The following is a 12,426-nucleotide window of genomic DNA, read 5'->3' as shown; positions in this document are numbered from 1 at the left end:
GAGGGGAACGATCACGTCCCTCAATCTGCTGGCAATGCCCCTACATATACACCCCAAAATGCCATTGGCCTTCTTGGCAACAAGGGCACACTGTTGACGCATATCCAGCTTCTCGTCCACTGTAATCCCCAGGTCCTTTTCTGCAGAACTGCTGCTTAGCCACTCAGTCCCCAGCCTGTAGCGGTGCATGGGATTCTTCCGCCCTAAGTGCAGGACTCTGGACTTGTCCTTGTTGAACCTCATCAGATTTCTTTTGGCCCAATCCTCCAATTTGTCTAGGGCCCTCCGTATCCTATCCCTACCCTCCAGCATATCTACCTCTCCTCCCAATTTAGTGTCATCTGCAAACTTGCTGAGGGTGCAATCCACGCCATCCTCCAGATCATTTATGAAGATATTGAACAAAACTGGCCCCAGGACCGACCCTTGGGGCATTCCACTTGATACCGGCTGCCAACTGCATATGGAGCCATTGATCACTACCCGTTGAGCCCGACAATCTAGCCAACTTTCTATTCACCTTATAGTGCATTCATCCAGCCCATACTTCTTTAACTTGCTGGCAAGAATACTGTGGGAGACAGTGTCAAAAGCTTTGCTAAAGTCAAGGAACAACATGTCCACCGCTTTCCCCTCATCCACAGAGCCAGTTATCTCGTCATACAAGGCAATTAGATTAGTCAGGCATGACTTGATATTCAGGATGTAGAAGTGAAATATAAGCATTAATTAATGTTGTAATACTGGGCCTACATGTCTCAGACCTGCAAGATATTTAGCTTACCCAAACAAGGCCTCAGATCTGAAGATTGGTTAGCTTCTCACATCAGCCTATGTGTGACTAGGCCCTGATCTACACTAGGACTTTCGGTCGAATTTAGCAGCATTAAATCGATGTAAACCTGCACCCGTCCACACGATGAAGCCCTTTATTTCAACTTAAAGGGCTCTTAAAATCGATTTCCTTACTCCACCCCTGACAAGTGGATTAGCGCTTAAATCGGCCTTGCCGGCTCGAATTTGGGGTTCTGTGGACACAATTCGACTCTATTGGCCTCCGGGAGCTATCCCAGAGTGCTCCATTGTGACCGCTCTGGACAGCACTCTCAACTCAGATGCACTGGCCAGGTAGACAGGAAAAGAACCATGAACTTTTGAATCTCATTTCCTGTTTGGCCAGCGTGGCAAGCTGCAGGTGACCATGCAGAGCTCATCAGCAGAGGTGACCATGATGGAGTCCCAGAATCGCAAAAGAGCTCCAGCATGGACCGAACGGGAGGTACGGGATCTGATCGCTGTATGGGGAGAGGAATCCGTGCTATCAGAACTCCGTTCCAGTTTTCGAAATGCCAAAACCTTTGTCAAAATCTCCCAGGGCATGAAGGACAGAGGCCATAACAGGGACCCGAAGCAGTGCCGCGTGAAACTGAAGGAGCTGAGGCAAGCCTACCAGAAAACCAGAGAGGCGAACGGCCACTCCGGGTCAGAGCCCCAAACATGCCGCTTCTATGATAAGCTGCATACCATTTTAGGGGGTTCAGCCACCACTACCCCAGCCGTGTTGTTTGACTCCTTCAATGGAGATGGAGGCAATACGGAAGCAGGTTTTGGGGATGAAGAAGATGATGATGATGATGATGAGGTTGCAGATAGCTCACAGCAAGCAAGCGGAGAAACCGGTTTTCCCGACAGCCAGGAACTGTTTCTCACCCTGGACCTGGAGCCAGTACCCCCCGAACCCACCCAAGGCTGCCTCCTGGACCCAGCAGGCGAAGAAGGGACCTCCGGTGAGTGTACCTTTTAAAATACTATACATGGTTTAAAAGCAAGCATGTGAAAGGATTACTTTGCCCTGGCATTCGCGGCTCTCCTGGATGTACTCCCAAAGCCTTTGCAAAAGGTTTCTGGGGAGGGCAGCCTTATTGCGTCCTTCATGGTAGGACACTTTACCACTCCAGGCCAGTAACACGTACTCGGGAATCATTGTACAACAAAGCATTGCAGCGTATGTTTGCTGGCGTTCAAACAACATCCGTTCTTTATCTCTCTGTGTTATCCTCAGGAGAGCGAGATATAATTCATGGTCACCTGGTTGAAATAGAGTGCTTTTCTTCAGGGGACACTCAGAGGAGCCCGTTCCTGCTGGGCTGTTTGCCTGTGGCTAAACAGAAATGTTCCCCGCCGTTAGCCACAGGGAGGGGGGAGGGTCGAGGGGGTAGCCACGCGGTGGGGGGAGGCAAAATGCGACCTTGTAACGAAAACACATGTGCTATGTATGTAATGTTAACAGCAAGGTTTACCCTGAAAGAATGTAGCCACTGTTTTATAAAATGTGCCTTTTTAAATACCGCTGTCCCTTTTTTTTTCCCTCCACCAGCTGCATGTGTTTCAAAGATCACAGGATCTTCTCCTTCCCAGAGGCTAGTGAAGCTTAGAAAGAAAAAATCGCACTCGAGATGAAATGTTCTCCGAGCTCATGCTGTCCTCCCACACTGACAGAGCACAGATGAATGCATGGAGGCAAATAATGTCAGAGTGCAGGAAAGCACAAAATGACTGGGAGGAGAGGTGGCGGGCTGAAGAGAGGGCTGAAGCTCAAATGTGGCAGCAGCGTGATGAGAGGAGGCAGGATTCAATGCTGAGGCTGCTGGAGGACCAAACCAGTATGCTCCAGTGTATGGTTGAGCTGCAGCAAAGGCAGCTGGAGCACAGACTGCCACTACAGCCCCTGTGTAACCAACCGCCCTCCTCCCCAAGTTCCATAGGCTCCACACCCAGACGCCCAAGAACGCGGTGGGGGGGCCACCGGCCAACCAGCCACTCCGCCACAGAGGATTGCCCAAAAAAAAGAAGGCTGGCATTCAATGAATTTTAAAGTTGTAAACTTTTAAAGTGCTGTGTGGCATTTTCCTTCCCTCCTCCACCACCCCTCCTGGGCTACCTTGGTAGTCATCCCCCTATTTGTGTGATGAATGAATAAAGAATGCATGAATGTGAAGCAACAATGACACTATTGCCTCTGCAAGCGGAGATCGAAGGGAGGAGGGGAGGGTGGTTAGCTTACAGGGAAGTAGAAGTAGAGTGAACCAGGGGGCGGGGGGTTTCATCAAGGAGAAACAAACAGAACTTTCACACCGTAGCCTGGCCAGTCATGAAACTGGTTTTCAAAGCTTCTCTGATGCGTACCGCGCCCTCCTGTGCTCTTCTAACCGCCCTGGTGTCTGGCTGCGCGTAACCAGCGGCAAGGCGATTTGCCTCAACCTCCCACCCCGCCATAAACATCTCCCCCTTACTCTCACAGATATCGTGGAGTGCACAGCAAGCAGTAATAACAATGGGAATATTGGTTTCGCTGAGGTCTAACTGAGTCAGTAAACTACGCCAGCGCACTTTTAAATGTCCAAATGCACATTCTACCACCATTCTGCACTTGCTCAGCCTGTAGTTGAACAGCTCCTGACTACTGTCCAGGCTGCCTGTGTATGGCTTCATGAGCCATGGCATTAAGGGGTAGGCTGGGTCCCCAAGGATACATATAGGCATTTCAACATCCCCAACCGTTATTTTCTGGTCTGGGAAGAAAGTCCCTTCCTGCAGCTTTTGAAACAGACCAGAGTTCCTGAAGATGCGACCGTCATGTACCTTTCCCGGCTATCCCACGTTGATGTTGGTGAAACGTCCCTTGTGATCCACCAGAGCTTGCAGCACTATTGAAAAGTACCCCTTGCGGTTTACGTACTCGGCGGCTTGGTGCTCCGGTGCCAAGATAGGGATATGGGTTCCGTCTATGGCCCCACCACAGTTAAGGAAACCCATTGCAGCAAAGCCATCCACTATAACCTGCACATTTCCCAGGGTCACTACCCTTGATATCAGCAGATCTTTGATTGCGTGGGCTACTTGCCTCACAGCAGCCCCAACAGTAGATTTGCCCACTCCAAATTGATTCCTGACTGACCGGTAGCTGTCTGGCGTTGCAAGCTTCCACAGGGCTATCGCCACTCGCTTCGCAACTGTGAGGGCTGCTCTCATCTTGGTATTCATGCGCCTCAGGGCAGGGGAAAGCAAGTCATAGAATCATAGAATATCAGGGTTGGAAGGGACCCCAGGAGGTCATCTAGTCCAACCCCCTGCTCGAAGCAGGACCAATTCCCAGTTAAATCATCCCAGCCAGGGCTTTCTCAAGCCTGACCTTAAAAACCTCTAAGGAAGGAGATTCTACCACCTCCCTAGGTAACGCATTCCAGTGTTTCACCACCCTCCTAATGAAAAAGTTTTTCCTAATATCCAAACTAAACCTCCCCCACTGCAACTTGAGACCATTACTCCTCGTTCTGTCATCTGCTACCATTGAGAACAGTCTAGAGCCATCCTCTTTGGAACCCCCTTTCAGGTAGTTGAAAGCAGCTATCAAATCCCCCCTCATTCTTCTCTTCTGCAGGCTAAACAATCCCAGCTCCCTCAGCCTCTCCTCATAACTCATGTGTTCCAGTCCCCTAATCATTTTTGTTGCCCTTCGCTGGACTCTCTCCAATTTTTCCACATCCTTCTTGTAGTGCGGGGCCCAAAACTGGACACAGTACTCCAGATGAGGCCTCACCAATGTCGAATAGAGGGGGACGATCACGTCCCTCGATCTGCTCGCTGTGCCCCTACTTATACATCCCAAAATGCCATTGGCCTTCTTGGCAACAAGGGCACACTGCTGACTATTATCCAGCTTCTCGTCCACTGTCACCCCTAGGTCCTTTTCCGCAGAACTGCTGCCTAGCCATTCGGTCCCTAGTCTGTAGCTGTGCTTGGGTTCTTCCGTCCTAAGTGCAGGACCCTGCACTTATCCTTATTGAACCTCATCAGATTTCTTTTGGCCCAATCCTCCAATTTGTCTAGGTCTTTCTGTATCCTATCCCTACCCTCCAGCATATCTACCACTCCTCCCAGTTTAGTATCATCCGCACATTTGCTGAGAGTGCAATCCACACCATCCTCCAGATCATTTATGAAGATATTGAACAAAACCGGCCCCAGGACCGACCCTTGGGGTACTCCACTTGATACCGGCTGCCAACTAGATATGGAGCCATTGATCACTACCCGTTGAGCCTGACAATCTAGCCAGCTTTCTACCCACCTTGTAGTGCATTCATCCAGCCCATACTTCCTTAACTTGCTGACAAGAATACTGTGGGAGACCGTGTCAAAAGCTTTGCTAAAGTCAAGAAACAATACATCCACTGCTTTCCCTTCATCCACAGAACCAGTAATCTCATCATAAAAGGCGATTAGATTAGTCAGGCATGACCTTCCCTTGGTGAATCCATGCTGGCTGTTCCTGATCACTTTCCTCTCATGCAAGTGCTTCAGGATTGATTCTTTGAGGACCTGCTCCATGATTTTTCCAGGGACTGAAGTGAGGCTGACTGGCCTGTAGTTCCCAGGATCCTCCTTCTTCCCTTTTTTAAAGATTAAAGTCACAAAGTTTAAGGTCCCACCAGTCTGTGCTTGTTTCCCGAGCCCAGAATCAGCATTCCACAGCAAGAACCTGCCCCATTAGCACCATGATGCATGCATTGGCAAGGCCCATGCTTTCAGAGAAATCCGTGTCCACGTCCTGATCACTCACGTGACCGTGCTGACGTCGCCTCCTCGCACGGTATCGCTTTGCCAGGTTCTGGTGCTGCATATACTGCTGGATAATGTGTGTGGTGTTTAATGTGCTCCTAATTGCCAAAGTGAGCTGAGCGGCCTCCATGCTTGCCTTGGTATGGCGTCCGCACAGAAAAAAGGCGCGGAACGATTGTCTGCCGTTGCTCTGACGGAGGGAGGGGCGACTGACGACACGGCTTACAGGGTTGGCTTCAGGGAGCTAAAATCAACAAAGGGGGTGGCTTTACATCAAGGAGTATTTCAGGCAGGACTTCACCGAGGGTTCCAATAAGAAATGGTGCACCTAAGTTATTGTTCTTATTGGAACAAGGAGGTTAGCCTGGCCTCTGATTGATACATGGCTAGATTTACCTCCCTGCACCTTCTCTGTGAGTGACTGCAGTGTGACCTAGAGGAATGAGTCCCCTAGACAGGGGAGGAGGCAAATGAGTACAAAACAAATCTGGTCTATTTCTTGTTTTGATCCACTCCATCTATCTTTTACATCTTTGGCTGGCAGCAGACGGTGCAGAGGGACTGCATGCCATCCACATCTCATGGCTGCTCGGCAGAAGATGGTACAGTACGACTGCTAGCCATCCTCATCTCTTGCCTGCCCGGCAGAAGATGGTACAGTACAACTGCTAGCAATCCGTATCGCCTGCCTGGTCACCATTTGACGGTTCAATAGGACTGACTGCAGGACTAAAGAGAGTGACCTGGTCAGGTCACTCCAAATTTAGTCCCTGCGCCCATGTCTGCCCATGCGCTCCCAACCGATGTGGCCAGGAGCACCTCGGACACGACGAGGACGGCTACCAGTCGTACTGCACCGTCTGCTGCCAGAAGGCAATGGGTTGCTGCTACTGTGTAGCAATGCCGTACCGCGTCTGCCAGCACCCAGGAGACATATGGTAACGGTTACCTGAGCGGGCTCCATGCCTGCCGTGGTATGGCGTCTGCACAGGTAACTCAGGAAAAAAGGTGCGAAACGATTGTCTGCCCTTGCTTTCATGGAGGGAAGGAGAAAAGGGGGGCCTGACGATATGTACCCAGAACCACCCGCGACAATATTTTAGCCCCATCAGGCATTGGGATCTCAACCCAGAATTCCAATGGGCAGCGGAGACTGCAGGAACTGTGGGATAGCTATCCACAGTGCAGCGCTCCGGAAGTCGACTCCAGCCTCAGTACTGTGGAAGCGCTCCACCAAGTTAATGCACTTAGAACATTTTCTGTGGGGACACACGCACTCGAATATATAAAACTGATTTCTAAAAAACCGACTTCTATAAATTCGACCTTATTCCGTAGTGTAGACATACCCTAGGTCACAAGATAAGATAGTCACAGGAATAGATGTATTAACTGCTGGTATTTAGGAAATATATACAGTAATGTACCAGTTAAAATATTTTCGAGATTTTTGCAAATACAGTAGAACCCCATTTATCCGGTCTAATTGGGACCAGAGCCAGATCAGATAATCAAAAGTGGAGTCCTGGGTGTTCGGCAAATGCAGAGAGCCGGTTAAGGGAAGGTCAGATAAACAGGGTTCTACTGTATAGGCATCAAGTTATGGCGACTGATTAATGTAAACTGTAATGAGTATAAGGGGAACTAACAAGTTAACCTATGAAAAACAGGGCACCCCAAACATAGTGAAGTGTGGAAGTTCACAAAAGGAAATGGGGTTGAAACCTCCATAAATATATATGAACCCCAGTGGGCATCAGCGTAACACCTTTAAAAGCTGTATCCCAGCCTGCATGCCATGGAAATGCCACAATGAAATCCACTGGTGACTGTAACAATGAAGTTAAGGGGGAAGGCTTTCCAGCAGGGAATGTGAGTGATCACAGTCATAGGGCGAAACACTTTGCACTCACTCTATCTGCTGTTGTATTTTCAGTGTTTGTGGGAGTGTTTAGCTCTTTAGTGGATTTGTTAAAAAGGGAACTTGCGGTAAAGTGCAAATTTTTTCATCTACTCCTCAGGCCTCTCATCCTAATGACACTGATAATAATTTTCCTGATACCGTAACTGCTCAGGAAACCAACCCTTATTGACCACTGCAGTCTAAGATTAATCAATACATAAACTTTGTAATGTTTCCTCAGGTAGGCCAGAGGTCAAGGATGAAGCATTACAAAGTTTGTATTACCTATGTCTATGTTCTATCAACAGAGGGCTTCAGTTATTAAGTTCGTAAATCCACCATTTTCCATCAGTGCAAATCATTTCAACCTCAAAGTAGCTTCTTGTCAATTTTGTATCCCTCCCTGTCCGGTCCAGTTCCCTGCCTGTAACCAGTCCCTTGGGAGTGACATCCTCCCCTGTTTAGTGTGCCGAGATCCTCACAGTTCCCCAAGGCAGGCCTGCATACTCCAAGACTCTGAAATCATGCCCTTGGACGCCGGCAATCCCACTCTCTTTCCATGGCTCTCTGGACTGAATCCAGCCAAGCCAGACCCCTATGGGAGTGCTGTCCTTTCATAGAATCATAGAATATCAGGGTTGGAAGGGACCTCAGGAGGTCATCTAGTCCAACCCTCTGCTCAAAAGCAGGACCAATCCCCAATTAAATCATCCCAGCAAGGGCTTTGTCAAGCCTGACTTTAAAAACTTCTAAGGAAGGAGATTCCACCACCTCTCTAGGCAACGCATTCCAGTGTTTCACCACCCTCCTAGTGAAAAAGTTTTTCCTAATATACAACCTAAACCCCCCCACTGCAACTTGAGACCATTACTCCTTGTCCTGTCCTCTTCTACCACTGAGAATAGTCTAGAACCATCCCCTCTGGAACCACCTCTCAGGTAGTTGAAAGCAGCTATCAAATCCCCCCTCATTCTTCTCTTCTGCAGACTAAACAATCCCAGTTCCCTCAGCCTCTCCTCATAAGTCATGTGTTCCAGACCCCTAATCATTTTTGTTGCCCTTCGCTGGACTCTCTCCAAATTATCCACATCCTTCTTGTAGTGTGGGGCCCAAAACTGGACACAGCACTCCAGATTAGGCCTCACCAATGTCAAATAGAGGGGGACGATCACGTCCCTCAATCTGCTCGCTATGCCCCTACTTATACATCCCAAAATGCCATTGGCCTTCTTGGCAACAAGGGCACACTGCTGACTCATATCCAGCTTCTCGTCCACTGTCACCCCTAGGTCCTTTTCCGCAGAACTGCTGCCTAGCCATTCGGTCCCTAGTCTGTAGCTGTGCATTGGGTTCTTCTGTCCTAAGTGCAGGACTCTGCACTTATCCTTGTTGAACCTCATCAGATTTCTTTTGGCCCAATCCTCCAATTTGTCTAGATCCCTCTGTATCCTATCCCTGCCCTCCAGCGTATCTACCACTCCTCCCAGTTTAGTATCATCCGCAAATTTGCTGAGAGTGCAATCCACACCATCCTCCAGATCATTTATGAAGATATTGAACAAAACCGGCCCCAGGACCGACCCTTGGGGTACTCCACTTGACACAGGCTGCCAACTAGACATGGAGCCATTGATCACTACCCGTTGAGCCCGACAATCTAGCCAACTTTCTACCCACCTTATAGTGCATTCATCCAGCCCATACTTCTTTAACTTGCTGACAAGAATACTGTGGGAGACCGTGTCAAAAGCTTTGCTAAAGTCAAGAAACAATACATCCACTGCTTTCCCTTCATCCACAGAACCAGTAATCTCATCATAGAAGGCAATTAGATTAGTCAGGCATGACCTTCCCTTGGTGAATCCATGCTGACTGTTCCTGATCACTTTCCTCTCCTCTAAGTGCTTCAGGATTGATTCTTTGAGGACCTGCTCCATGATTTTTCCAGGGACTGAAGTGAGGCCGACTGGCCTGTAGTTCCCAGGATTCTCCTTCTTCCCTTTTTTAAAGATTGGCACTACATTAGCCTTTTTCCAGTCATCCTGGACTTCCCCCGTTCGCCACGAGTTTTCAAAGATAATGGCCAATGGCTCTGCAATCACAGCCGCCAGTTCCTTTAGCACTTTCGGATGCAACTCGTCCGGCCCCGTGGACTTGTGCACGTCCAGCTTTTCTAAATAGTTCCTAACCACCTCTTTCTCCACAGAGGGCTGGCCATCTATTCCCCATGTTGTGATGCCCAGCGCAGCAGACTGGGAGCTGACCTTGTTAGTGAAGACAGAGTCAAAAAAAGCATTGAGTACATTAGCTTTTTCCACATCCTCTGTCACTAGGTTGCTTCCCTCATTCATTAAGGGGCCCACACTTTCCTTGGCTTTCTTCTTGTTGCCAACATACCTAAAGAAACCCTTCTTGTTACTCTTAACATCTCTCGCTAGCTGCAGCTCCAGGTGTGATTTGGCCCTCCTGATTTCATTCCTACATGCCTGAGCAATATTTTTATACTCTTCCCTGGTCATATGTCTAAAACTTTCACTTCTTGTAAGCTTCTTTTTTATGTTTAAGATCTGCTAGGATTTCACCGTTAAGCCAAAGCTGGTCGCCTGCCATATTTACTATTCTTTTGACACATTGGGATGGTTTGTCCCTGTAACCTCAACAGGGATTCCTTGAAATACAGCCAGCTCTCCTGGACTCCTTTCCCCTTCATGTTAGTCCCCCAGGGGATCCTACCCATCCGTTCCCTGAGGGAGTCAAAGTCTTTACTCCTTCAGGGTGCAATGATCCCTGTAAGTATTTGCAGTGACATCAGGCAGCATTTTCAAATCAAGGTAACAATGCATTAGTCACCTGGAAAACAGAATCTGAAAGTCCTCAGGTTAGCAAAGAGAGGCAACGGTTAAGACCAGAGTTCAAACTGGATACCACCAGGCCAGCTACAGTAGAACCTCAGAGTTACAAACACCATAACTGAACAAAAATTATGGTTGTTCTTTCAAAAGTTTACAAGTGAACAATTACTTAATACAGCTTTGAAACTTTACTATGCAGAAGAAAAATGTTGCTTTCCCTTTATCATGTTTAATACAGTACTATACTGTACCTACCTTTTTTTTTTCCTGTCTCTTCTGCTGCCTCTGTGTCTTTTATCCCAGGTGTGTGACTGTTGTATCTGTGAGCTCCGCTCTTAACAGAGCCCCGTGACACCCCATTTTTCTCCTGCTCTACTTCCCTGCAAAGGAGGGGTGCGGGGGGGGGGAGAGAAAATCTCCTTCCTCTTGCTCAGAGGTGGGCAAACTACAACCCTCTTGCCTGGCCCCTGAACTCCTGGCCCAGGAGGCTAGTCCCCAGACCCTTCCCTGCTGTCCCCCCTCCCCTGCAGCCTCAGCTCACTGCGCTGCTGCTGCCGGTGCAATGCTCTGGGTGGGGAGGGGGGCTGTGAGCTCTTGCCGGGCAGTGCAGCTGCAGAGCCGCGGCCTGACCCATGCTCTGTGCTGCACGGTGGCTCCAGTCGGGCGGCATGGCTGCCTGTTCTGGTGCTCTGGGTGGCAAGGCTGTAGCACTGCCAGCCACCAGTGCTCCAGACAGCATGGTAAGGGGGCAGGGAGCAGGGGGGATTGTATAGAGGGCAGGGGAGTATGGGGTGATGGTTAGGGGACTGGGGTATAAATGGGGGTTGGGGTGGTCAGAGGGCGGGGAACAGGGGAGTTGAATGGGGGCAGGAGTCCCTGGGGGGCAGTCAGGAAGGAGAGGGGGGTTGGGTGGGGTGGCAAGGGGCAGTCAGGGGCAGGGATTCTGGGGGCGGTTGGGGACAGGGAGAAGGGGTGGTTGGATGGGGCAGGGGTCCGGGGGTGGGGGGGGTCAGGAATGAAAGGAGGGGGTTGGATGGGGTGGCAGGGGGTAGTCAGGGCGGCTGGATGGGGCGGGGGTCCCGGGGGGGCAGTCAGGGGGCGAGAAGCCGGGGGGAGGGGGGAGATTGGATAGGGAGTGGGGACCAGGCCATGCCTGGCTGTTTGGGGAAGCACAGCCTCCCATAACCATCCCTCCACACAATTTCAGAAACCCGATGTGGCCCTCAGGCCAAAAAGTTTGCCCGCCCCTGCTCTTGCTGATGGTAGCTAGGTGTGAACATTCAGGCCATTTGGGGTTTCCTTTGTCCTCATATCCTCCACTGACATGTGAAGACTTTACTCAGTTTGTTAATGACTCCAATCAGGTTGCCGAGTCAACACATCATCCCTCCCCCTTACAATTAGTGCACAGAAATGCAAAGCCAAGGTAGAAACTGAGGCATGCATGGGAATCAAAAATATTACTAAAATCCCCACATTCATCACACCTCTCGTCAAGTTTTGTATCTCTCCCTGACCTCTTGCTCTGCAAATGTTCCCACTCTTGCTGGTTGTTTGTCAGCCTCTAATAAAAACTTAAGTGTCTTCTTCCAAGTGGTCCCTGTAGCCAATTAGTTCATTTTATCATCCATTTATTATTGTGTTATGGTCAATTCATGCGCCATTATAACATAATCAACGTATGCTAAATAGATTTAAATTGTAGGAGTACAGAAGGATACGATTGACAAGTATTTAGGAGTGATGAGAGTGTATAGAAGTACAGGTTTATAAGTAAAGCATGGCTGGAACGCAAGACCTATAGGCTGAGACCTGTAAGATTTCAGCTTAGTCAGACTAGGCCATAGGCTTAAAAACACCTGACATAAGTGGGTGATCTAGGAATAACCCTATGCCAGGAAGGTCACAAGATTAGTGTAAAAGATGTGACAATAGGTAATGTTACAAAAACTAGATTGCAATAAACTGCAAGGTATTGTCCAGGATCATGAGACACCTGATTGTAACATCATTGTATGTCCTGTCCTGACCACAGGGTATATGCTGTGC

The 12,426-nt window shown here is 49.2% G+C and overlaps 1 protein-coding gene across 5 annotated transcripts in view; it reads right to left on the bottom strand.

Annotated features, from left to right (window-relative positions):
* The window catches only part of IPO9 (importin 9), a 169,755-nt gene that overhangs the window by 92,777 nt on the left and 64,552 nt on the right, over positions 1–12,426 (bottom strand). The gene's annotated exons all lie outside the window — the stretch shown is intronic.

This window comes from Caretta caretta, chromosome 21 (genome assembly GCF_965140235.1).
Source record: "Caretta caretta isolate rCarCar2 chromosome 21, rCarCar1.hap1, whole genome shotgun sequence".
Taxonomy (NCBI): Eukaryota; Metazoa; Chordata; order Testudines; family Cheloniidae; genus Caretta; species Caretta caretta.
This window is presented reverse-complemented; position numbering and strand designations above follow the sequence as displayed.